The sequence below is a fragment of the Chrysochloris asiatica genome, unplaced genomic scaffold (assembly GCF_000296735.1).
Source record: "Chrysochloris asiatica unplaced genomic scaffold, ChrAsi1.0 scaffold00110, whole genome shotgun sequence".
Taxonomy (NCBI): Eukaryota; Metazoa; Chordata; class Mammalia; order Afrosoricida; family Chrysochloridae; genus Chrysochloris; species Chrysochloris asiatica.
In genome coordinates, this window is record NW_006408628.1 from 9,695,669 (window position 1) to 9,712,617 (window position 16,949).

Here is a 16,949-nt window from a genome sequence, read left to right on the forward strand (position 1 = left end):
AACAGGGACCATGTCTCACTCCTTTTTTAATCCCCCGGGGCTTACAGAAGGTTTGACGTCAGGGAGAGGAGATAGTTGTGTCTGTGTTGGCTGAGACATTTCTACCTTCCTTACCGCCCCACCCCCGCCTCTCAGAAAGAATCCGAGACAGGCCCAGGTTACTCGTGGTAGCCAGCAAGCCAGCTGCTGGGAATGGTTGTGACATAGAGACTGAGTGCCATTATGACCTGTCTGCCTCTGTCTGTGACTGGGTCTGTCACAAGCAGTTAGTGTGTGGGCACGGCTGGCTCTTCCCCCTGCCCCAGCCCCTTTCCCTCCCCCTAACCCCTGCAGCTTTCAGGTCCTCAGTGGGCTCCCCATGACTCCATTATGACATCATCGGTGAAATTGGAAACAGGAGTATCTTCTCAGCACCTGAGCCTCAGGCTAAGCAGCCTCCTTGGTGAAGTTCTAGATGAGGATCCCAACCTGGATGGTGGAGGAGGGGTGCGCTGTATTACTAGAGGCAACAGAGACTCTTTATCTCCTTCCCGGCCAATCACTGTGCAGTTTCTTTTATTTGTATGTGTTACTTGTTTATTAAGGAGCCCTGTAGTGGCTTGCTAACTGCAATATCAGCAGTTTGAATCTGCCAGCCAATCCACAGAAGAAAGATGAGATTTTCTGCTCCTGTGAAGATTTACAGCCTTTGAATGAACTCAATGGCACACCCCCACCACCCTATCCAGGGTCGCTAAGAGTCAGAACCGATTCAATGGTGCACCACCCCTACCCCCACCATATTTATTGCTGGCAGTGTTGAGAGTTCAGTAGTAGGATTCTTCCTTTCCATGAGGGAAACCCCAGTTTGATGCCCAACTAGCTAATGTACCTCATGTCTGTCAGTGGTGGCTTGTGTACAATTGTGATGCTGAACAGACTTCAGCAAAATTTCCAGACTAAAATAGAATAGGAAGAAAGGCCTGGTGATCTACTTCTAAATATCAACAAACAAAAGCCCCTATGGCTCACAGTAATCGGATCCTGTTGTGCATGGGATCACCAGGCATCAGGGCCAACTGGACAGCAGCTAATGACCCTCTTTTATGACGTTCCCCCACCGGCTTCCCCCAAGTGCTAGCTCTACAAGGACACAGCCCATGTCTTCCTTGTGCCCTGCTGATTCCCCAGTGCCTAGTGCAGTGCCTGACAGAGGGCAAGTGTTCAATAGAGATTGTTGAGTGGATGACTCTGTGAACAAAAGGCTCCAGTCATCCTTTCTTTTATTCATTCAACAAACATGCTTTGTGCGTCTGGTGTGGGCCAGGCTCTTGTCGACTTGAATAACTCCTTTGATGCACCCGAGGCGCTTCCAGCCTGGCGGTGGGCTGCTGGAGATACAGGCTCTGGTTAATGCACCCTGACAAGGACTGTGTCCGCGGTCTGACAGGGATGGGGTTGCAGGAGGAGCACGCCGTGGGAAAGACAGGCTCTTAAGCAAGAGAAATGACATCTTGTCTGGCAGGATTTCCCCATCTGCCCCCAGGCCTCTGCCTTTGCTGACAGCCACGGCTGCTTGTTTCTGCTAATATTGCAGCAGGGCGCTTCTATAGAAGCAATCTATAAAACACCATTTACAGCCATAACTGAACCACAAAAATCAATCCCCAATGCTGCCTCCCATCAGCAAACATGCTTTGAGGGCTGCCTGGGTGTGGGCATAGTTACAAGGTGCCATAGGAGAGACAGGAAAGAGTGAAATGAGGACTCTGCCTCCAGGGGGCTTCTAATCTCCCTGGGGAGACAGGGCACATGGGGATGAGATGATTAACTCCACACTGTGACAACCGATATGTTAAGTAGTGAAAGAAGGTTCTAGAATACTTCTGTCCAATACCATAGCCACAAGTCACAAGTGACTGTTGAGCATTAGACATGTGGCTAGTTTGAATGGAGACATTCTTTAAGTATCATATAATGTATGTATTGGATTGGCCAAGGAAAAGAAAGCCTCGTTAAATTTTATATTGGTGACATACTGAATTTGTAATATTTGGGATATATTGGATTGAATAAGCTTAGAAACTAATTTCATGTTCTCTTTTATCTTTTTAAAAGCGTGGCTACTAGAATATTTAAAATCACAGTTGTGGCTCTCATTGTATCTGCATTGGGCAAACTGGTCTAGGGGGTTGCATGGAGTGGCTAGCCTTGGAAATCTGGGGTGAGAGGAAAAGATGCCAATTTGGGTCTGTGATGGCCAGCATTTGAGAGGAGAGCAGGATGCTATTTCAGATGAGGCCAGGTACCCAACAGAGAGGACAGAGCCAAAGGTCCAGAGGTTGTCTTGGCAGAGGAAATATCTGAAGCCCCGAGTTTGGGTAGCACCTTCCAGTGGGGGAAAGAGAGCTGAGTTCTATCCACCCATATACTTGGAGTCCAGAGAAAGATGTTCCTCCAGTAAATGAGGACCCACCAAAAAGGTAGGAGGAGACCCAAGGTGAGGGCAGCGTTTCAAGAAAAAAGGGTCAGGAAGCATCAGGGGAGACTCTCATTCATTGCACAGATATTTATTGAGCCCTCAGCCAGGCAGCGCAAACAGGTAATGCTGTTCGAATGCTCACCAAAATGTTGGCAGGTTAAGTCTGCCCAGAGGTGTCTTAGGAGAAAGACCTGACGATGTACTTCTGAAGAGCAGCTGTGGAAAACCCTATAGAGCACACACATGGGGTTGCCACCATGGACTTGATGTGACTGTAGCTGGTTTTAGTATGTGCCAGAGTATTGCTCTAGGCTCTGGGAATATGGTGGGGATAAGACAGACCCATTCCTTGCCCTCAGTGGAGCTTACAGCCTAGGGAGGGAGATGGGCGCTAATCAAATTTACATATGCATCGCTAAGTACCGATTGCAGAGAATGCTCCCCAGCTGAGAAGCTGGGGACTCCTGGAGCATGTAACAAGGGGCCCTAATGCCATGGCTTGGGGAGACCAGGGAATGCATCTTTTGAGGAATGTGAATGGTTGGGAGAAGGATACTGCTGTTGGTCTTAGCAGCCATTGATTCTGACTCAAGGTGACCCCATGTGTACAGAGTAGAATGGCCCCATAGGGTTTTCAAGGCTGTGGATTTTCAGAATCAGATCACCAGGCCTTTCTTCTGAGGTACCTCTAGGTGGGTTCAAACAGCCAACCTTTCAGCTAGGAAAGCTTAACTATTTGTGTTTCCCAGGGCTTCCTGGGAGGAGAGTGAGCTGAAGAAAGGCAGTTTCAGCAAAAGGAACTGCAAGCTTAATGACCCCAACCCAGAAGGAACCTATATTACTGCAGCAGAGAAGAATCTTGAGGAAACGTCATCATTAGGAGTAAGCACAGGGGTACTCCGGGTGCAGGGAGCACATTCGAGAACTAAGGTCATGAAAGGAGGAGACTGGATGTCTCAGAGTTCCAGGAACAATGAGCACAGCAATTACAAAGACTCTCCCTGTTCTTCCTCTCCTCCTGCCCTCTTCCAAAAAGGCAGGCCGTGGCACCTTCAGCTACCCTCAGTCTCAAGCCTGGCCAATGGGAGTTAACTGGAGGTTGGCCTAAGAGTTGGGTTTGTCTGTTCTGCAGTGAGTAAATAGAACACTTACCAGACCATCCATTACAAGGGAGGGTTAAGAACATAGCACCCCTCCTGAATTCCTAGCCCTGGGCCCTGATAAAGGACACTGATGAGGAAGGGAGCTATCCTTCAGGAGAGCTGGGGTTGGTCCACATTTGAGAGAGGAGAGGTTTCTCCGAGAAAGAGGATGACCCAGGAGAAGGAGGATGTCATGCCAGGATCGGTTGTTAGGAGGCAGTTTCCTCTGTGGACACATTTCCTCAGGGGGAATGGGGAAGTGTGGGTACGAATCTCACTTCTTTTTGCCTGTGCCCTCCTCAGCCACACAGAGAAACTGTAAACACTCAAACATGAGAGTTAGCGCTGAGACATGTGAACAAGTCCTCAAGAGCTGTCTGTGTCTCTATTGGATGGATCTTTCTGACCCCCAGCACCAAGGACGTAAGGCTTGGCACACAGTAAACATTCAATAAATATCGATGGATGAACGAATGAATGAGGAAAAGAAAGAGTACTTTAGTGAAACAAATGATGACTCCGTTGAAGCACAGAAGCAGATTCTTGGGAGGGTGGGCCCAACTTGTTCTACGCTAGGATTTGGGATGTGGGCAGCAAGAGGTGTCTCTCCAAGGTCCAAGGGGGGAGTGCCAGGGTCAGAGGAGAACTGGTGCCTGACAGGTAGCATCCCACCAGCCTTCCTTCCACTGCTGGAGGTGGGGTGTCCTGGGTCCATCCACAAGGCTTTGCGAGACTGTGTGTGTCCAGACTGTAACCTTCCGAGGCTAAAGCTCTTTACTTCCTAGTTTCTTGTCCTACTTTTAAGGGACTATTTGTGTCCAGGTGTGGCACTGTGGGTTAATGTGCTGGACTACAAGGTTGGTTTGAACCACAGGTCGGCAGTTCAAGCTCGCCAGCCACTCCTTGGAAACCCTCTACAGGGTCATTATAAGTCAGAACCAACTCGACAGTACTTGGCAACAACAACAATATTTGTGTCCTGGTGTGTACTCTAGGCTAAGCACTGAACTGCTAATCACAAGGTCAGTGATTCAAGCCCACCAGCTGTTCCTCAGAAACCCTATACAGGGTTGCTATGGATTGGAAACAACTCGACAGTCCTTAACAATAACAACGTTTTTTCGTTTTTTTTAAAAAGTCCCTTCAAACCCAACTAAGTCCATTGCCATTGAGTCAATTCCAACTTATAGCCACTGTAAAGGGCAGAGTAGAACTGCTCCCTAGTGTTTCCAAGACTAAATCTTTTGGGGAACAGACAACCTTCTCCCTTTCCAGAGGAGCGGCTGGTGGGTTTGAACAATCTTCCTTGTAGTTAGCAGCCCAACGCTTAATCCAAGCCACAACCAAGGCTTCTTTAAAAGGAAAGGTAGTATGAAGAATTCCAGAAGAGTTGGATAAGCCTGGCATGATGTTAGGGGTGTTGGATTACTTTCTGCAGTTTTCCCTTAGGGCCACTGGAGGGCACTGCGAACATGGAATACCTCCACCTTCCACATGTTTGGAGAGCAGTGATTCTACTCACTAAACATTTTAAAATCATAACTATAACTCCCGCATATACGGTACAAAATGCCATATATATACATAATTTTGCTTAATATTCACTATATTGTCCTGGTGTGGCGCTGTGGGTTAATACGCCAGACTGCAAAGCTGTTTGAACTGCAAGGTCAGCGGTTCAAGTTCACCAGCCGCTCCTCGGAAACACTATACAGGTTCGCTATGGGTCGGAACCGACTCGGCGGCACTTAACAACAACAATAACATCATTGTTTTGGATTATTTGGGCTATTAGTAAAAACCGAGGCTTGAAAAAGTCAAAACTTACCTCAGATCTCTCAGCTAGATAAAATTTGGAATCAAGATTTAAACCCACATCTTTGGATCCCGACCCTTAACAATAAATGCACTGTCCTGGATACACATAGCGGAAAAGGGGGTTCTCTGAATAGAGTGGGGAAATGCATATGCTACACAGCGGGGCGTCATTAACAGGGTGCCGGAGATGTGACCTCTCCCTGGCACTGTCGGTGGTGGTGGTAGTGGTGGTGGTGGGGTGCAATCCAAATGATTGTCTGTAAAGGTTTTGTGCAGTGTTTCAGCATAAATATATTATTTTTTATAAAACTATTCCTGTAATTATTTAAAATGCAAATATCCATCAGCCCAGTTTGAACCTTCTAATGTGTTCCGGTCAGAACTGTCATTATTATTACTCCATCACAATGACGCTTTGCATCATGTGGTTTTGTTTGTACATGCTACCAGCCTTTCATTGCTATCAGTGTTTGTTGTTTTTTATCTACTTTTCCTTGTGAATTGTGTAAGGGTGTACAGACAAGATCATCAGTTTGACATTCAACAAATGATACTTTGTTTCATCTCAGTGATTGCAATCCCCTCCGTGGAACAACAGTTATTCCATGGTCTTCCTGAGCTTCCTGTTTCCAGTCCACCCACCTTCCCGTCCCTTCTCAACTTTGTCCTGAGGAAAATGCAGCCCTTCTGATTCGGAATGATTGACGATTCCATGGTGAGCACAGCTTACTAGGGTTGTTGTCCCCCTATATATCTATCTGCTGCTTTGCTTTGGGCCATGAGGGTGAGTTCCTTTCTAGACTTCAATGGCGGTAAAGGGCTGTAGTCTCAGGTTCCTCCAGTCTCTTTCTGACCAGTAAGCCCGTTTTTTGTTTTTTGTTTTTAAATAATTTAAATTTTTCTTTCACATTTTCTCCTACTCTATCCTATCTAATGCAATTCCTTTCAACGTCGTTGGTATTAGTAGCCGGGTACCATCTGGTTCTTCTGGTCTCAGAGTCATGGAGACTGATGTTCACACATTCCATTAGCCCATTGGATTAACTGATTCCAAGCATCTTTAATTCTCATCAGTCTTCTTTCCTCTATACATGGAATGACCATCAGCTGCCCCTTACATGGCCACTCATGAACTTTTAAAATCCCAGCCCCTACTCACCAAAATAGGATATAAAATATTGTCTTTGTGGACTATGTTATGCCATGGTGTCCCTGAAACTATGGTCCTGAGCCTTCAGACCCAGCAACTCATTGCCTTAAGATGTTTGGTAATATCTAAGACATTTTCATCATTTTGCCTGCTGTATGCTTCACCACAAGGAGCTCTGATAGCGTAGTGGTTACGAATTGGGCTGCTAACCTCAATGTTGGCAGTTTGAAACTACCAGTGGTTCCATGCGAGAAAGATGAGGCGGTCTGCTCCCGTAAAGATTTACACCCTCAGAAACCCTATGTAGGGTCACTGAGTCAGAACCGACTCCACGGTACTTAACAACAACAACAACATGCTTCACCACATTCATATCTGTGTTTACATTGTTGTTGTTGTTGTTAAGTGCACTAATATCCTCTTTCAAGCTCATATATTTCTAGGTATACTCCCACTTTTCTTTCATAGCCATTACGCTTGTGTCTCTGTCCGAGTATCTACACTGTTGTTCCAAGGTTGTATCTACATCAATATCCCCCTTAGTTCTAGAATACCTCCCTGTAAGGAGCTCTGGTAGCATAATGGTTACGAATCGGGCTGCTAAACTCAAGGTCGACAATTCGAAACTACCAGCTGTTCCAAGGGAGAAAGATGAGGCTTTCTGTTCCTGTAAAGATTTGCAGCCTCGGAAACCCTGTGCAGGGTCCCTATGTCTTCATCATTCCTCTGCCAAGCTCCCTCTTCTTGTATATTGCCCTCCCCATCACCCAAGTTAACATGTGTCTACCCTCTAGCCAGTGAATTACTCTCTTTTCCCTCCCACCCCTGGTAACCATCAAAAAATGTTGCTTTTAGTATAAAAACCCTTTCTTGAGTTTTTACAATAGTGGTCTCATACAATATTTGTCCTTTTTTGATTGACTAATTTCATTCAGCGTAATGTCCTCCAGGTTCATCCATGTTATGAGGTGTTTTGCAGATTCATCATTATATTCTTCAAGGTTGTGTAGTATTCCATTGTGTGTATGTACCAAAGTTTGTTTATCCATTCTTCCAATGATAGGCATTTAGGGTGTATCCATCTTTTTGCTATTATGAATAGTGCTGTGATGAGCATTGGTGTGCATATTTCTACTCGTGTCCTGACTTGTATTTCTTGTGGGTATATACCAAGTAGAGAGATTGCTGGATCATACGGTATTTCTACTTCCAACTTTCTGAAGAGGCACCACACCATTTTCCACAGTGGCTGAACCATTTTACATTCCTACCAGCAATGTAGGAGGGTCCCAGTCTCTCCACACCCTGGCCAGCATTTGTTGTTTTCTGTTTTGTTTTTTAACTTTGCTATTAATACTGGTGCTGTCAATATTTATATAGTTGTTGATTTTGTCAAAATTTCTGGTGTTTTAGCTACAAAATTGTGGCAATCAGCATTTGCGAATCAATAACTTTTGAGAAAGAAGTAGTAATTAAAGGAAAAGAAGAAGAAAAACCAAAAAAGGTTCCACTCAGTTTCTAATAATTGCTATTAAGTACCTCAAATTGGTTCCAACTCATAGTGACCCTGTGTAGGATTTCCAATGCTATAAATCTTTGTGAGAGCAGAAACTCCATCTTTCACCTGAGGAGTGGCTTGTAGTCTTGAACCAGCGAACTTGAGGCTCGCAGTCCACTGCTTATTCTACAGAGCCACTGCACTCCCATTACTACTAATATTGTGACTAATAATGTTGTAAATTCAATGTAGAAAGATCTCACGAAACAGTTGTTAGTATTCATATAATCTAAATTACATTTAACCACTTTACAACTAAATTAATCATGTACTATTCTGTTATTAAAATTGATCATAACCATTACCAAGGATGCTGTCTGATCTGGTACAGGAGGCGGTGCCTGGGCAGAAGGAAGGCTGCACTCGATGGCGCCAACCCTAGTAACGCCACAACTGTGATATTATTATCACTGAGCAATTTACACATTGCTGAAATTGGAAGATTGCTTATAGACAATTTGCACATTTCTAGTGATGATGTTTCTTTTCCCCCCTGAAATGATGTTACTGAATAAATGAAGTGTTTCGTAGTCATGGTGTCTTAACTTATAGGAAATAAAGCCATTATAATACAAGGCAGGACAAGGTCATTTTATTTAGCACTTAAATCCTACTTACTATGTACCAAGAAGTATTCTAAGACTTTACATAAAGTAACAGCACTAATCCTCACAGGGAGCCTATGAATTATGCACGCTTATGATCCCCATTTACAGATGGCTAAGTGGAGACCAAAGAAGCTCTGGTAGCGTAGTGGTTACCAATCGGGCTGCTAATCTCACAGTCAGCAGTTCGAAACTACCAGCTGTTCCGCAGGAGAAAGATGAGGCTTTCTTCTCCCATAAAGATTTACAGCCTCGGAAACCCTATGCAGGGTGGCTATGAGTCGGAATTGACTCCACGGCACATAACAACAACAACAAAGTAGAGACCAGGGAAAGCAACTTGCCCAAGGTCATGCAGCTCGTGAGAGGTAGGATTAAGATTGGGACTGCAGGCATCCTAATTCCAGGCTGGGCTCTGACCCATGTCACTGTGCTCATGATGTTGAGAAGGGAAGGATTGGGAAGCTCAGACCTGGAGGGCCTGGAGAGGGAGAGGTGGAGGCTGGTCACTGGGAGAAATGCATGGTGGGAGTGAGGGTGTTCCAGGCAGAAGGAACAGCAGAAGCAAAGGCCTGGAGGTGCGAAAGCTCACGATGGAGTCTGGATTGATTGAGGCCTAGGCTATGGGAAGGTCAGACGAGAGAAGCTTGCTCAGTCGGAGCACCTCGAATCTCCTATTTGGTGCCATTGAATTGGTTATAACTCATAGCAACCTGATGTACAACAGAATGAAACACTGTCTGGTCCCAACGATTGAAACTATGTGTCAGCCCATTATTGCAGTTCCTGTGTAAATCCATCTCCTTGAGGGTCTTTCTCTGTTCTCTGAACCTTTACATTACCAAGCATGATGTCCTTCTCCAGGAACTGATCCTTCCTAATAACATGTCCAAAGTACGTGACACAAAGTCTCATCATCTTCACTTTTAAGGAGCATTCTGACTGTACTTCTTCCAACACAGACTTGTTCCTTCTTCTGCCAGTTCATTTTATATTCAGTATTTTTTGCCAATACTATCATTCAAAGACATCAATTATTCTTTGGTCTTCCTTACTCAATGATTAGCTTTCCATATGAATCCACTGCCTTCGAGTCAATTCCGACTCATGTTATTGTTGTTGTTAGGTGTCATCGAATTGGTTCCGACTCATATTGAACCTATGCACAACAGAACAAAACACTGCCCGGTCCTGCTCCAACCTCACATTATTGCTACGTTTGAGCCCATTGCTGCTGTCACTGTGCCAATCCATCTCATTGGGAGTCTTCCTCTTTTTTCTCTAACCCTCCACTTTACCAAACGTGGTATCCTTCTCCAGGGACTGGTTCCTCCTGATAATATGTCCGAAGTATGAGAGACGAAGTCTGACCATCATAGCTTCCAGGGAGCACTCTGGCTTTTCCCAACACAGATCTGTTTATTCTTTGGGCAGTCCACGGCACTTTTAATATTCTTCTCCAACACCATAACTCAATGCATCATTTCTTCTGTGGTCTTCCATATACACTGCCCAACTCACATGCATATGAGGTTATTGAAAATACCGTGGCTTGGGTAAAACACACCTTAGTCCTCAAACTGACATCTTTGCTCTTGACTACCTTAAAGAGGTCTTGTACAGCACATTTGCCTAATGCAATACATCATTTAAATTCTTGACTGCTGCTTCCATGTGTGTTGATGGTTGATCCAAGCAAAATGAAGTCTTTGACAACTTCTATTCTTTCTCCATTTATATGGATGTTGTTTATTGGTCCAGTGGGGAGGATTTTTGTCTTATTTACATTGAGATGTAATCCACATGGAAGGCTGTGGTCTTTGATCTTCATCAGTAAGTATTTTAAGTCCTCTTCACTTTCAGCAAGCAATATATATATAGATATAGATATAGGTAGATAGAGATATATATACATATATAATCCAACTTCTTGGATTATTTGCTCAGCAGACAGATTGAATAAATATGGTGAAAGACCAGAACCCTGGCGCACATCTTTCCTAATTTTAAACCATTCAGTGTTCCCTTGTTCTGTTTGAACAACTGCCTCTTAGTCTATGAAGTGCTCCTGAATACTCATTCCACACAATGTTGTCCATAGCTTGCCATGATCCACACAATTGAAATCCTTTTCACAGACAATAAAGCACAGGTCAACATCTTTCTGGTATGATCTGTTTTCAGACAAGATCCATCTGACATCAGCAATGATACCCCTCGTTGCACTTCCTCGTTTGAATCTGGCTTGAACCTTTTGGCAGTTCTCTGTCAATGTACATTTTTTTCCCCTAAGGCATGAAATATAATTTATTTGGAATGAGAAAAGAATAACAATACAAATTGGAAAGTCTAACAAATACCACAAACATCAAAAGTACTTTCTTTGCCTTCATAATCTGTCAATATACATTTGCAGCGGTCTTTAGCAAAAAAAATTTACTTGTATGAGATATTAATGATATTGTCCAATGACTTCCACATTCCGTTGGATCATCTCTCTTTGGAAAGGGCACAAATATGGATCTCTTCCAGTCAGTTGGCCAGGTACCTGTCTTCAAATTTCTTGGCATAAAATAAGTGAGTGCCTCTCGTACTTCATCAGTTTGTTGAAAGATTTCAATTTGTTTTCCATAAATTTCTGGAGCCTTGTTCTTTGCCAATGTCTTCAATGTATCTTGGACATCTTCCTTCAGTATCATTGGCTCTTGATCATGTGCTACCTTTTGAAATGGTTGAATTTCAATCCTTTTTTTGGTATAGTGACTCTGTATTCCTTCCATCTTCTTTTGGTGGTTTCTGCATCGTTCAATATTTTGCCCATGTTCTTGTTGTTGTTAGGTGCCATCGAGTTGGTACCAACTCATAGCAACCCTACAAACCTATGCACAACAGAGTGAAACACTGCCCGATCCTGGGCCAACCTCACAATTGTTGCCATGCTTGAGCCCATTGATTCTGCTACTTTGCCAATCCATCTCCTTGGGTCTTCCTCTTTTTCCCTGACCCTCCATCTTACCAAACATGATATCCTTCTCCAGCAAGTGGTCCCTCCTGACAATATGTCCAAAATATGAGAGATGAAGTTTGGCCATCCTGGCCTCCAAGGAACACTCTTGCTGTAGTTCTTTTGGCAGCCCGTGGCATGTTCAATATTCTCCTCCACCACCATAACTCAAAAGCATCAATTCTTCTATGGTCTTCCTTATTCACTGTCCAACTTTCATATGTATATGAGGTTATTGAAAATACCATGGCTTGGGTCAGGCGCACCTTAGTCCTCAAGCTGACATCTTTGCTCTTCAACACTTTAAAAAGGTCCTGTGCAGCAGATTTGCCTAATGCAATACGTTGTTTGATTTCTTAACTGCTGCTTCCATGAGTGTTGATAGTTGATCCAAGAAGAATGAAGTCCTTGACAACTTCAATCTTTTCTCCATTGATAAGAATGTTGTTTATTGGTCCAGTGGTGAGGATTTTTGTTTTCTTGACATTGAGATACAATCCATACCAAAGGCTGTGCTCTTTGATCTTCATCAGTAAGTATTTTAAGTCCTCTTCACTTTCAGCAAGAAAGGTTGTATCATCTGCATATTGAAGGTTGTTAATGAGTCTTCCTCCAATCCTGATGCCATGTGTTTCTTCATAGAACCCAGCTTCTTGGATTATTTGCTCAGCATACAGGTTGAATAAGTATGGTGAAAGACTACAACCCTGTCGCACACCTTTCTTAATTTTAAACCATTCAGTGTTCCCATGTTCTGTTCGAACAACTGCCTCTTGGTCCATGTACAGATTGCTCATGAGCACAATTAAGTGTTCTGGAATACTCATACTTCGCAATGTTGTCCATAGCTTGTCATGATCCACACAATCGAAAGCCTTTGCATAGTCAATAAAGCATAGGTAAACATCACTCTGGTATTCTCTGCTTTCAGCCAAGATCCATCGGACATCAGCAATGATAGCCCTCATTCCATGTCCTCTTCTGAATCCAGCTTGAACCTCTGAAATTTCTCTGTCAATGTATGCTTGCAGCTGTTTCTGTATTACCTTTAGTAAAACTTAACTCGCATGAGATATCAAAGATATTGTCCAATGATTTCTGCATTCCGTTGGGGCACCTCTCTTTGGAATGGGTACATAGACTCCTTCAGTATTTCAAGTCGAGACTTGATTTTTTTTCCAGTTCCCTCAGCTTGAGAAATGCTGAGCGTGTTCTTCTTCCCTTTCGGTTTTCTAATTCCAAGTCTTTGCATATTTTGTTATAATATTTAACTTTGTCTTCTCGAACTGCTCTTTGAAAATTTCTATGTAGTTCTTTTACCTTCTCATTTCTTCCATTTGCTTTAGCATGTGTATGCTGGAGAACAAGTTTCAGTCTCTTCTGACATTCATTTTCGTCTTTTTCTTCTTTCTTGTATTCTGAATGGCCTTTCTTCCTGTATAATGTTCTTGATGTCATCCCACAACTCTTCTGTTCTTCGGTGTTTAGTGTCTAATGCATCAAATCTGTTCTTCAGATGATCTCTAAATTCAGGTGGAATATGTTCATGGTCATATTTTGGCTTTCGTGGACTTGTGTTAATTTTTTATGTTGTTTTAAAAAGGTATTTGCGAAGTCGCCTACCTCAAACCTGTGGTAGCAGTGAGCGTTGGAGCCAAGACTGCTAATCAGGATGATCACAGACGTATAGCTTGCTATTTTTGCCAACACACTGGGCGTGTCACTCTTCTTGCTGGTCATTCTCTATCACTATGTGGCAGTTAACAATCCCAAGAAGCAGGAATGAGAGTGGTGCTTTCTCCACCCCAGGGTTCCAGGACGTAGTCTGAGGCAAAATGGAGGGTGTGAAGGGCCTTCACACTTCACTTCATCCATCCCTTCTGACCATCACAATATACAAAGCAACTATACCTGGATTTTTCCAAACAACTTTTAGTTCCTCAAAGTCTTCCTTAACTGTACATAAAAAGAAGCTACCCCTGAATAGGGTCCACTGTAGGGGCTGCTTTCTTTTTTGCTACCCCAATATAAATATACAGATATATTTTTGTAGTCACCCCCCAAAAAGTTATTTGCAATGAAAAAGTCATTAGTCTTGCAAAATTCTATCATGCAATCTCCTGCGTTGTTTCTGTCACCAAGACCTTATTTTCCAACTACCGATCCTTCTTTGTTTCCAATCTTTGCATTCTAATCACCAGTAATTATCAATACATCTTGATTGCATGTCTGATCAATTTCAAACTGAAGAAGTTGGTGTAATTCTTCAATTTGTTGATCACTGGCCTTAGTGGTTGATGCATACATTTGAATAATAGTGTGTTAACTGGTCTTCCTTGTAGGTGTATGGTATTATCCTATCACAGACAGCATTGTACTTCAAGACAGATCTTGATATATGCTTTTTGATGATGAATGCAATGCTATTCCTTTTCAATTTGTCATTCCCAATATAGTAAAACCATGTGATTGTCAGAATCAAAACGGCCAATACGAATCCATTTCAGCTCACTAATGCTCAGGATATTGATGTTTATGTGATCCATTTCATTTTTATTTTTATATTTTTACCATTGGAAAAAAAATCTTCAAATATTTTTCTATAGGGCGATTTCCATTTTAACTTCAAGATTTTTTTTTTTTTTTAACAAATATGTAGCTTCCCATCTGTTTGAGTGGTTTAAAGACATTCTTGACTAGATACAGAGAGAAACCTCATAATCCTTCATAGTTGCATCTATTTCTGGATTTTCTATGAAGTCTGGGTTAGCAATTAATCAGAAAAGCAGAACTTTCACCCCTGAAAATTGATGGTTTTGTTGGACAAATCCCCAAAATAGAGGAGATCAGCACCTAGGAAAAATGGCTTCCCCAGTTCTCCTTGACTACCATTTTCTTTACCAAAACACACACACAATCAATCTGTCCAATTGAGATCGATTTCACTTTTGACAATTTCCAATTTCCTTAGATTCATACTTTGTCCTGGTGTGGCACTGTGTAACAAAGCACTGGACCGCAATGTCAGTGTGAACCACAAGACCAGCGGTTCAAACTCATCATCCACTCCTTGGAAACCTCATATAGGGTCTCTATGGGTCAGAACCAACTTGATGGCACTTAACAACAACATAGTTTGTACATTCCATGTTAAGATTATTAATAGATGTTTTATAGCTGCTTCTCTTCATTTTGAATTGTGCCCCATCAGCAAATGAATGTCCTGAAGGTTTTACTCCATTCTTGTCATCACAGTCAACTCTACTTTGAGGAGGTAGCTCTTCCCCAGTTATATTTTGAGTGCCTTTCCAACCTGAGGGGCTCATCTTCTGGCACTATATCTGACAATATTCTGGTATTCTTCATCATGTTTCAATAGTCAATATTCTGGTGTTATCTGACAGTGTTCCATTGCTATTCATAAGGTTTTCAGTGACTAAATATTTGGAAGTAGTCTGTCTCTCCTTCTTCCTAGTCTGTCTTTATCTGGAAGCTCATCTGGAACATCCACCATGGTTAACCCTGCTGGTATTTAAAATACTGGTGACATAGCTTCCAGAATCACAGCAACACACAAGCCACCACAGTACAGCAAACCAACAGACGAGTGGTGGATTCTCACTCATAGCGAGACCATTTAGGGCAAGGTGGAACTACTCCATGGGTTTCTGAGGCTGTAAATCTTTATAGAAGCAGACCGTCTCATCTTTCTCTCACAGAGTGACTAGTGGGTTCAAACCACTAACATTTCGGTCAGTAGTCCAATTGTTATTGTATGCATATGAGGTGATTGAAAAGTACCACAACTTGGGTCAGACCATCTTTGTCCTCAAAATGACATCTTTAAAAAAAAACCTAAAAAACAACAACACACTTTAAAGATGTCTTTTGCAGCAGATTTGCCTAGTACAATAAATAGCCTCATATGCATGTGAAAGTTGGGCAATGAAGAAGGAAGACCATACAAGAGTTGATGCACTTGAGTTAAGGTGTTGAAGAATATTGAAAGTACCATGGAATGCCAAAAGAACAAACAAATCTATGTTGGAAGTACAGCCAGAATGCTCCTTAGAAGCCACAATGGTGAGACTTAGTCTCTCATACTTTGGACATGTTGTCAGGAGGGACCAGTCCCTGGAGAAGGACATCATTTTAGGTAAAGTGGAGGGTCAGTGAAAAAGAGGAAGACTCCCAACAAGAGGGATTGGCACGTGGCAGCAGCAGTGGGGTTAAGCATAACAACTATTGTGAGGTCGGGGCAGGACCAGACAGTGTTTTGTTCTGTTGTGTGCAGGATCGCTGAGTCAGAACCGACTTGAAGGCACCTAACAACAACAATAAATACACAGTTTGATTTCTTGACTGTTGCTTCCATGGGCATTGATTGTGGACCCAAGTAAACTGAAATCTTGACAACTTCAGTCTTTCCTGTTTATTATGATGTTGTAAGATTCATATTTTGTGCATTCAGTATTCTGGTTACTAGTAGAAGCTGCTGCTGAATCATGTCACGTCAGCAAATGAAAGAACCAAAAATTTTACTCCATCCTGTCTCTAAGTTGACAATACTTTGAGGAGGCAGTTCTTTCCAGTCATATTTTGAGTGCCTTCCAACTTGAGAGGAGCCTGGTGGCACAGTAGGATAAGCACTGGACTACTACCCACAAGGTTGGCAGTTCAAACCTACCAGCTGCTCTGTAGGAGAAAGATGAGTCTTTTGCTCCTGTAAAGATGTTGTTAAGTCAGTTCCGACTCATAGCGATTCTGGATAGGGTTTCTGAGGAGCACTCAGAAAGCTTGCACAGGGTCTCTATGAGTTGGAATCTACTAGAAGACAGTGGGTTTGGGTTTTTTTGTTCGTTTGTTTCCAACCTGAGGGGATCATCTTCCAGACCCATATTACACACGGTCCTATTCATAAGTATGTTATCCATAAAGGTTCCAGGTCCTTCTTCCTAGTGTTTATCTGGAAACTCCTCTGAAACCTCTTCACCATGGGTGACCCATGGTGTAGCTCTTAGCTTCCAGCCTCTCAGTAACACTAAAGTTGCCACACTATGCCCGACAGCTCTCCTAAGAGTGAGGAAGAGAGAGGGTGGGACAGGTTGGGGGTGCTCTAGTCCAGGGAAGAGCTGAGGCCACCCTGTCCAGGGCCCTCTCCAGGGATAGGCCCTTGGGGAAGTGCAGTGTGTGCTCAGGAAGTGGCCGGAT

General features: G+C 43.1%; 1 pseudogene; it reads left to right on the top strand.

Annotated features, from left to right (window-relative positions):
* Window positions 1-13,410: 13,410 nt before the first annotated feature.
* LOC102811257 lies at window positions 13,411-13,524 on the top strand (annotated as a pseudogene).
* The last annotated feature ends 3,425 nt before the right edge of the window (window positions 13,525-16,949 follow it).